The sequence below is a fragment of the Phocoena sinus genome, chromosome 1, assembly GCF_008692025.1.
Source record: "Phocoena sinus isolate mPhoSin1 chromosome 1, mPhoSin1.pri, whole genome shotgun sequence".
NCBI lineage: Eukaryota > Metazoa > Chordata > Mammalia > Artiodactyla > Phocoenidae > Phocoena > Phocoena sinus.
Genome location: NC_045763.1, coordinates 46,366,858 through 46,372,857, shown reverse-complemented (window position 1 = coordinate 46,372,857; position 6,000 = coordinate 46,366,858). Strand labels below are relative to the sequence as shown.

At 38.8% G+C, this 6,000-nt stretch overlaps 1 protein-coding gene across 2 annotated transcripts in view; it reads left to right on the top strand.

Moving 5' to 3' along the window:
* Positions 1–6,000, top strand: part of DHCR24 (24-dehydrocholesterol reductase) — a 39,219-nt gene that overhangs the window by 10,280 nt on the left and 22,939 nt on the right. The gene's annotated exons all lie outside the window — the stretch shown is intronic.

Here is a 6,000-nt window from a genome sequence, read left to right as displayed (position 1 = left end):
TATGATGTGAGATATGGGTCCCCAAAAAATTTTTTTGCACGTGGATTTCCAATTGGCCCAGCCTGTTTTGTTGAAAACACAATCCTTTCTCCACTGAATTGCCTTTGCACCTTTGTTGAAATCAGTTGTCCATATACACAGGTCTGTTTCTGGACTCTGCTGTTCTATTGATCTGTTCACCCATCTGTATGCCAAGAACACACTGTCTTGGTTACTGTAGCTTTATAATAATAAGTCCAAAAGAATGAGCTGGGAAGTATTCCTTCCTTTTCACTCTTCTGAAGGAGTTTGTATAGAATTTGTATTATTTCTTTAATAATTAGTGGAATTAACCAGTGAAGCCATCTGGGCCTGGAGTTCTGTTTGTGAGCAAGTTTTTTTTTTATTTTTTTTTTTTTTTTTTTTTTGCGGTACGCGGGCCTCTCACTGTTGTGGCCTCTCCCGTTGCGGAGCACAGGCTCCGGACACGCAGGCTCAGCGGCCACGGCTCACGGGCCCAGCCGCCCCACGGCATGTGGGATCTTCCCAGACCGGGGCACGAACCCGCGTTCCCTGCATCGGCAGGCGGACTCTCAACCACTGCGCCACCAGGGAAGCCCTGTGAGCAAGTTTTTATCTGCAAGTTAATTTTTTTTAATAGATACAGGGCTCCTCAGTTTATTTGTTTCTCCTCAGTGAACTTTGGCAATTTGTGTCTCTAAAGGTATTTGTCCATTTCACTAAGTTGTATAATTGATTGACATAAAGTTATTCATAGTATTCCCTTACTGTCCTGTGAACATCTGTAGAATCTGTAGTGATGTCATATCTTTCATTCCTGATTCTGGTCATTTTGTGTCTGCTTTCTTTTCTTCCTGAGCAGTCTGGCTAGAAGTTAATCAGTTTTACTGATCTCAGAGAACTAGCTTTTGGTTTCATTGATTGTTCTCTCTTTTTGTTTGTTTGTTTTCTATTCCATTGACTTCTGTTTGATTTTTGTTAATTTCTTTCTTTGCTGACTTTGGGTTTAATTTTACTCTTCTTTGTCTAGTTTTTTAAGGTGACAGCAGAGGCCATTGACTTAGACCTTTCTTTATTTTTTAATATAGATGTTTAGTGCTATAAATTTCCACCTAAGCACGGTTTTAGAGCCATCTGCAAATCTGATATCTTACCTTTTCATTTTCATTCAGTTCAGACTACTTTCTGGTTTCCTTTTTGATATCTGCTTTGACCCAGAGGTCTTTTAGAAGTATGTTATTTAGTTTCCAAATATTGGGGATTTTCCAGAGATCTTTCTGTTATTGATTTCTAATTTAATTTAGTTGTTGTCAGAAAACATACTTTATATGATTAGAATGCTTTTCAACTTATTGAGACATACTTTATGGCCCAGAATATGGTCTACTTCGTAAGTGTTCCTTGTGCCTTTTAAAAAAAAAAAAGTGTATTCTGCTGTTTTGGGGTGATGTGTACTGTAAGTGTCAATTAGGTCAAATTGGTCGATAGTGTTGTTCAAGTCTTCTATATCCTTATGAATTTTCTTTTTACTTATTCCATCAATTCTTGAAAGGGGGATATTGAAATCTGCCTGTGATTGTAGATTTGTTTATATCTCTTGCACTTCTTTCAGTGTTTGCTTCATGTAATTTGAAGCTCTGTTATTAGATATATAAATGTTTCGGATTTTTATGTCCTGTTGATTAGTTGATCTCTTTTTTTTAAATAAATTTATTTATTTTTGGCTGCATTGGGTCTTCATTGCTGCGCGTGGGTTTTCTCTAGTTGCGGTGAGCAGGGGCTACTCTTTGTTGTGGTGCGTGGGCTTCTCATTGTGGTGGCTTCTCTTGTTGCGGAGCACAGGCTCTAGGCATGCGGGCTTCAGTAGTTGTGGCATGCAAGCTCTAGAGTGCAGGCTCAGTAGTTGTGGCACACAGGCTTAGTTGCTCTGCAGCATGTGGGATCTTCCTGGACCAGGGCTCGAACCCATGTCCCCTGCATTAGCAGGCGGGTTCTTAACCACTGTGCCACCAGGGAAGCCCAATTGATCTCTTTATCATTGTGAAATGACCTTTTTTAAAAATTTATTTTATTGAAGTATAGTTGATTTACAATGTTGTGTTAATTTCTGCTGTACAGCAAAGTGATTCAGTTATACATATATATATTCTTTTTCATATTCTTTTCCATTATGGTTTATCACAGGATATTGACTATAGTTCCCTGTGCTATACAGTAGGACTTCTTGTTTATCCATCCTATGTATAATAGTTTGCATCTGATAATCCCAAACTCTCAATCTTTCCCTCCCCCACCCCACCTCCCCCTTGGCAACCACAAGTCTGTTCTTTATGTTTGTGAATGTGTTTGTTTCGTAGACATGTTCATTTGTGTCGTAGTTTAGATTCCACATATAAGTGATATCATATGGTATTTGTCTTTCTCATGACTTACTTCACTTAGTATGATAATCTCTAGGTCCATCCATGTTGCTGTAAATGGCATTATTTCATTCTTTTTTATGGCTGAGTAATATTCCAATGTATATATATATATATATATATATATATATCACATCTTCTTTATCCATTCATCGTCAGTGGACATTTAGGTTGTTTCTATGTCTTGACTATTGTAAATAGTGCTATGAACATAGGGGTGCATGTATCTGTGAAATGACCTTTTCTATTACTAGTTATATTCTTTGCCCAGAAATCTACTTTGTCTGATATTAATGAAGCCACTCCAGCATTTTTTGACTAAGTGGTGACATGGTGTATCTTTTTCCATCATTTTCCTTTTTTTTTTTTTTTTTTTGTGGTACGCAGGCCTCTCACTGTTGTGGCCTCTCCCGTTGTGGAGCACAGGCTCCGGACGCGCAGGCTCAGAGGCCATGGCTCACGGGCCCAGCCGCTCTGCGGCATGTGGGATCTTCCCAGACCGGGACACAAACCCATATCCCCTGCATCGGCAGGCGGACTCTCAACCACTGTGCCACCAGGGAAGCCCCATCATTTTCCTTTTAATCTATTTGTATCTTTATAGTTAAAGTGTTTCTTGTAGGCAGCATATAATTAGGTCTTGCTTTTTTATCCAATCTGACAATTTCTGCCTTTTAATTCAGATTTAAGACCATTTACATTTAATGTTATTATTGACACGGTTTGATTTAAATTTGTTGCCTTGCTCTTTGTTTTCTATCTGTCTCATTTGTTCTTTGTTCCTTTTTTCTTTTTCTCTGTCTGCTTTTGGATTACTGAATAATTTTTATAATTTATGTTGACTTACTAGCTATAATCCTTTGTTTTGTTATTTTAGCAGTTGTTTTAGGATTTATGGTATACACTTTCCTTGTCACACTCTACCTTCAAGTGATGGTATCCCATTTCATGTACAGTATAAGAATCTTAGAATAATATGCTTCCATTTCTCTTCTTTCCACCTTTGTGCTGTTACTGTCCTCCTTTTACTTTTATATATGTTATAAACCCCACACTACATTATTGTTGTTATTAATAGTTATCTTTTAAAGAAATTTAAATAATAAGAAAAATCTTATATACTTACCCATATAGTTACCATTTCTTCATTCCATTTTGTAGATTTGTATTTCCATCTGTTTTATTTTCCTTCTGCCTGAAGAACCTCCTTTGACATTTCTTAAATGGTGATTTTGCTGGTGATGAATCTTTCAGCTGTTGTATGTCTGAAATAATTTATTTTGTCTTCATTTCTTTTCCAACTTGTGTTGTGGTAACATACACATAACAATTACCATCTTAACCACTTTTAAGTGTGCAGTTCAGTGGTATTAAATATATGCACCTTGTCATTCAGCCATCACCACCACCCATCCCCATGACTCTTTTCTTCTTGTAAAACTGAAACTCTATATCCATTAAACAATAACTCCCCATTCTCCCCTCCCCCCTGACCCTGGCAACCATATTCTACTATCTGTTTCTATGATTTTAACCACTCTAAGTAACTCATGTAAATGGAATCATACAGTATTTGTCCTTTTGTGACTGGCTTATTTGACTTAGCATAATGTCTTCAAGGTTTATCCATGTTGTAGCATATTGCAGAATTTTCTTCCTTTTTAAGGCTGAATAAGATTCCATTGTATGTACATACCACATTTTGCTTATCCACTCATTCATCCATGGACACTTGGGCTGCTTCTATGTTTTAGCTATTGTGAATAATGCTGCTATGAACATGGGTGTACACACAGCATTTCAAGACGCTGCTTTCAATTCTTTTGGGTATATACCCAGAAGTGGAATTGCTGGATCACATGGTAGTTTTAATTTTTTGAGGAACAGCCATACTGTTTTGCATAGTGGCTGCACCATTTTAACATCCCCACCAACAGTGCACGAGGGTTTTAATTTTTCCAAATCCTCACCAACACTTGTTATTTTCTGGTTTTGTTTTGTTTTTAATAATAGCCGTCCTAATGGGTATGAGGTTGCCTTCATTTTTGAAAGATATTTTCAGTGGGCGTGGGACTCCAGGTTGACAGTTTTTTCCTTCAGTACTTTAAAGATGCTCCAGTGTCTTTTTTTTTAAAAAATAAATTTATTTATTTATTTTGTTTTTGGCTGCGTTGAGTCTTTGTTGCTGTGTGCGGGCTTTCTCTAGTTGCGAGCAGGGGCTACTCTTCGTTGCAGTACGAGGGCTTCTCATTGTGGTGGCTTCTCTTGTTGCTGAGCACGGGCTCTAGGTGTGTGGGCTTCAGTAGTTGTGGTACACAGGCTCAGTAGTTGTGGCTCCTGGGCTTTAGAGCGCAGCCTCAGTAGTTGTGGTGCACGGGCTTAGTTGCTCTGTGGCATGTGGGATCTTCCCGGACCAGGGCGTGAACCCGTGTCCCCTGCGTTGCCAGGCAGATTCTCAACCACTGTGCCACCAGGTAAGCCCTCCAGTGTCTTCTTGCTTGCGTTATTTCTAACAAGAAATCTCTCATCCTTATCTTTGTTCCTCTGTATGTAACTTATCTTTTTCCGCTGGCTGCTTTTAAGATTTTATCTTTATAACTAGTTTTGAGCAATTATTACAATGTGCTGTGGTATAGTTTTCTTCATAATTCTTGTGCTCTGGAGTCATATAATTTTTCATCAAATTTGAAATTTTGGGGGTCATTTTTTCTTCAAATATTTTTCTTTCCCTTCCTCTCTCTCCTTTGAGGACTGCTATTACACATATGTTGGGCCACTTGAAGTAGTTCCACAGCTCAGCTCACTGATATGCTGTTCATTAAAGGTTTTTTTCCTCCGTGTGTTTCATCTTGGATAGTTTCTATTGCTGTGTATTTAAATTCATCACTCTTCTTCTGCAGTGTCTAATTTGCTGTCAGTTCCAACCAGTGTATTTTTCATCTCTAACATTGTGGTTTTCATTTCTAGAAATTTGCTTTGGATCCTTTTACTGCCTTTTAAATGTCTGTACTTAACGTTCTGAGCGTAGGGAATACAGTATCAATAATTATTTTAATGTCCTTGTTTGCTGATTTTAATATCTGTGTCAATTCTGGGTCTGTTTTATCAAAACACATTGATTGATTATTCTCCTCATGGGTTGAATCTTCCCGCCTCTTTGCATGCCTGGTGAACTTTGATTGGATTCTAGGCATCATGAATTTTACCTTGTGTGGGGTGCTGGATATTTTTGTACCCCTGTAGACCTTAGTGAGCTTCGTTCTAAGATAGAGCCGAGTTACTGAGAAACAGTTTGATCCTGTTTGGTGTTGATTTTTCAGGTGGGGCTGGAGCAGCATGTAATCTAGGGGCAATTATTCCCCGCTGCTCAGGCAAGAATATTCTGAGTACTCTACCCAGTGCCCTGGGAGTCATGAAGTTTTCCAGTCTGGCTTGTGGGAACAGATACTATTTCCTGCCCTGTGTGAGCCCCTGGCACTGTTACCTGCCAGGCTCTTCCCCTGGCCTCAGCCTCTGGTAATTTTGTCCTGTGTATGCACCAATCGGTCCTCAGTTGAATACTCAACGGGCAGTCTTCGCA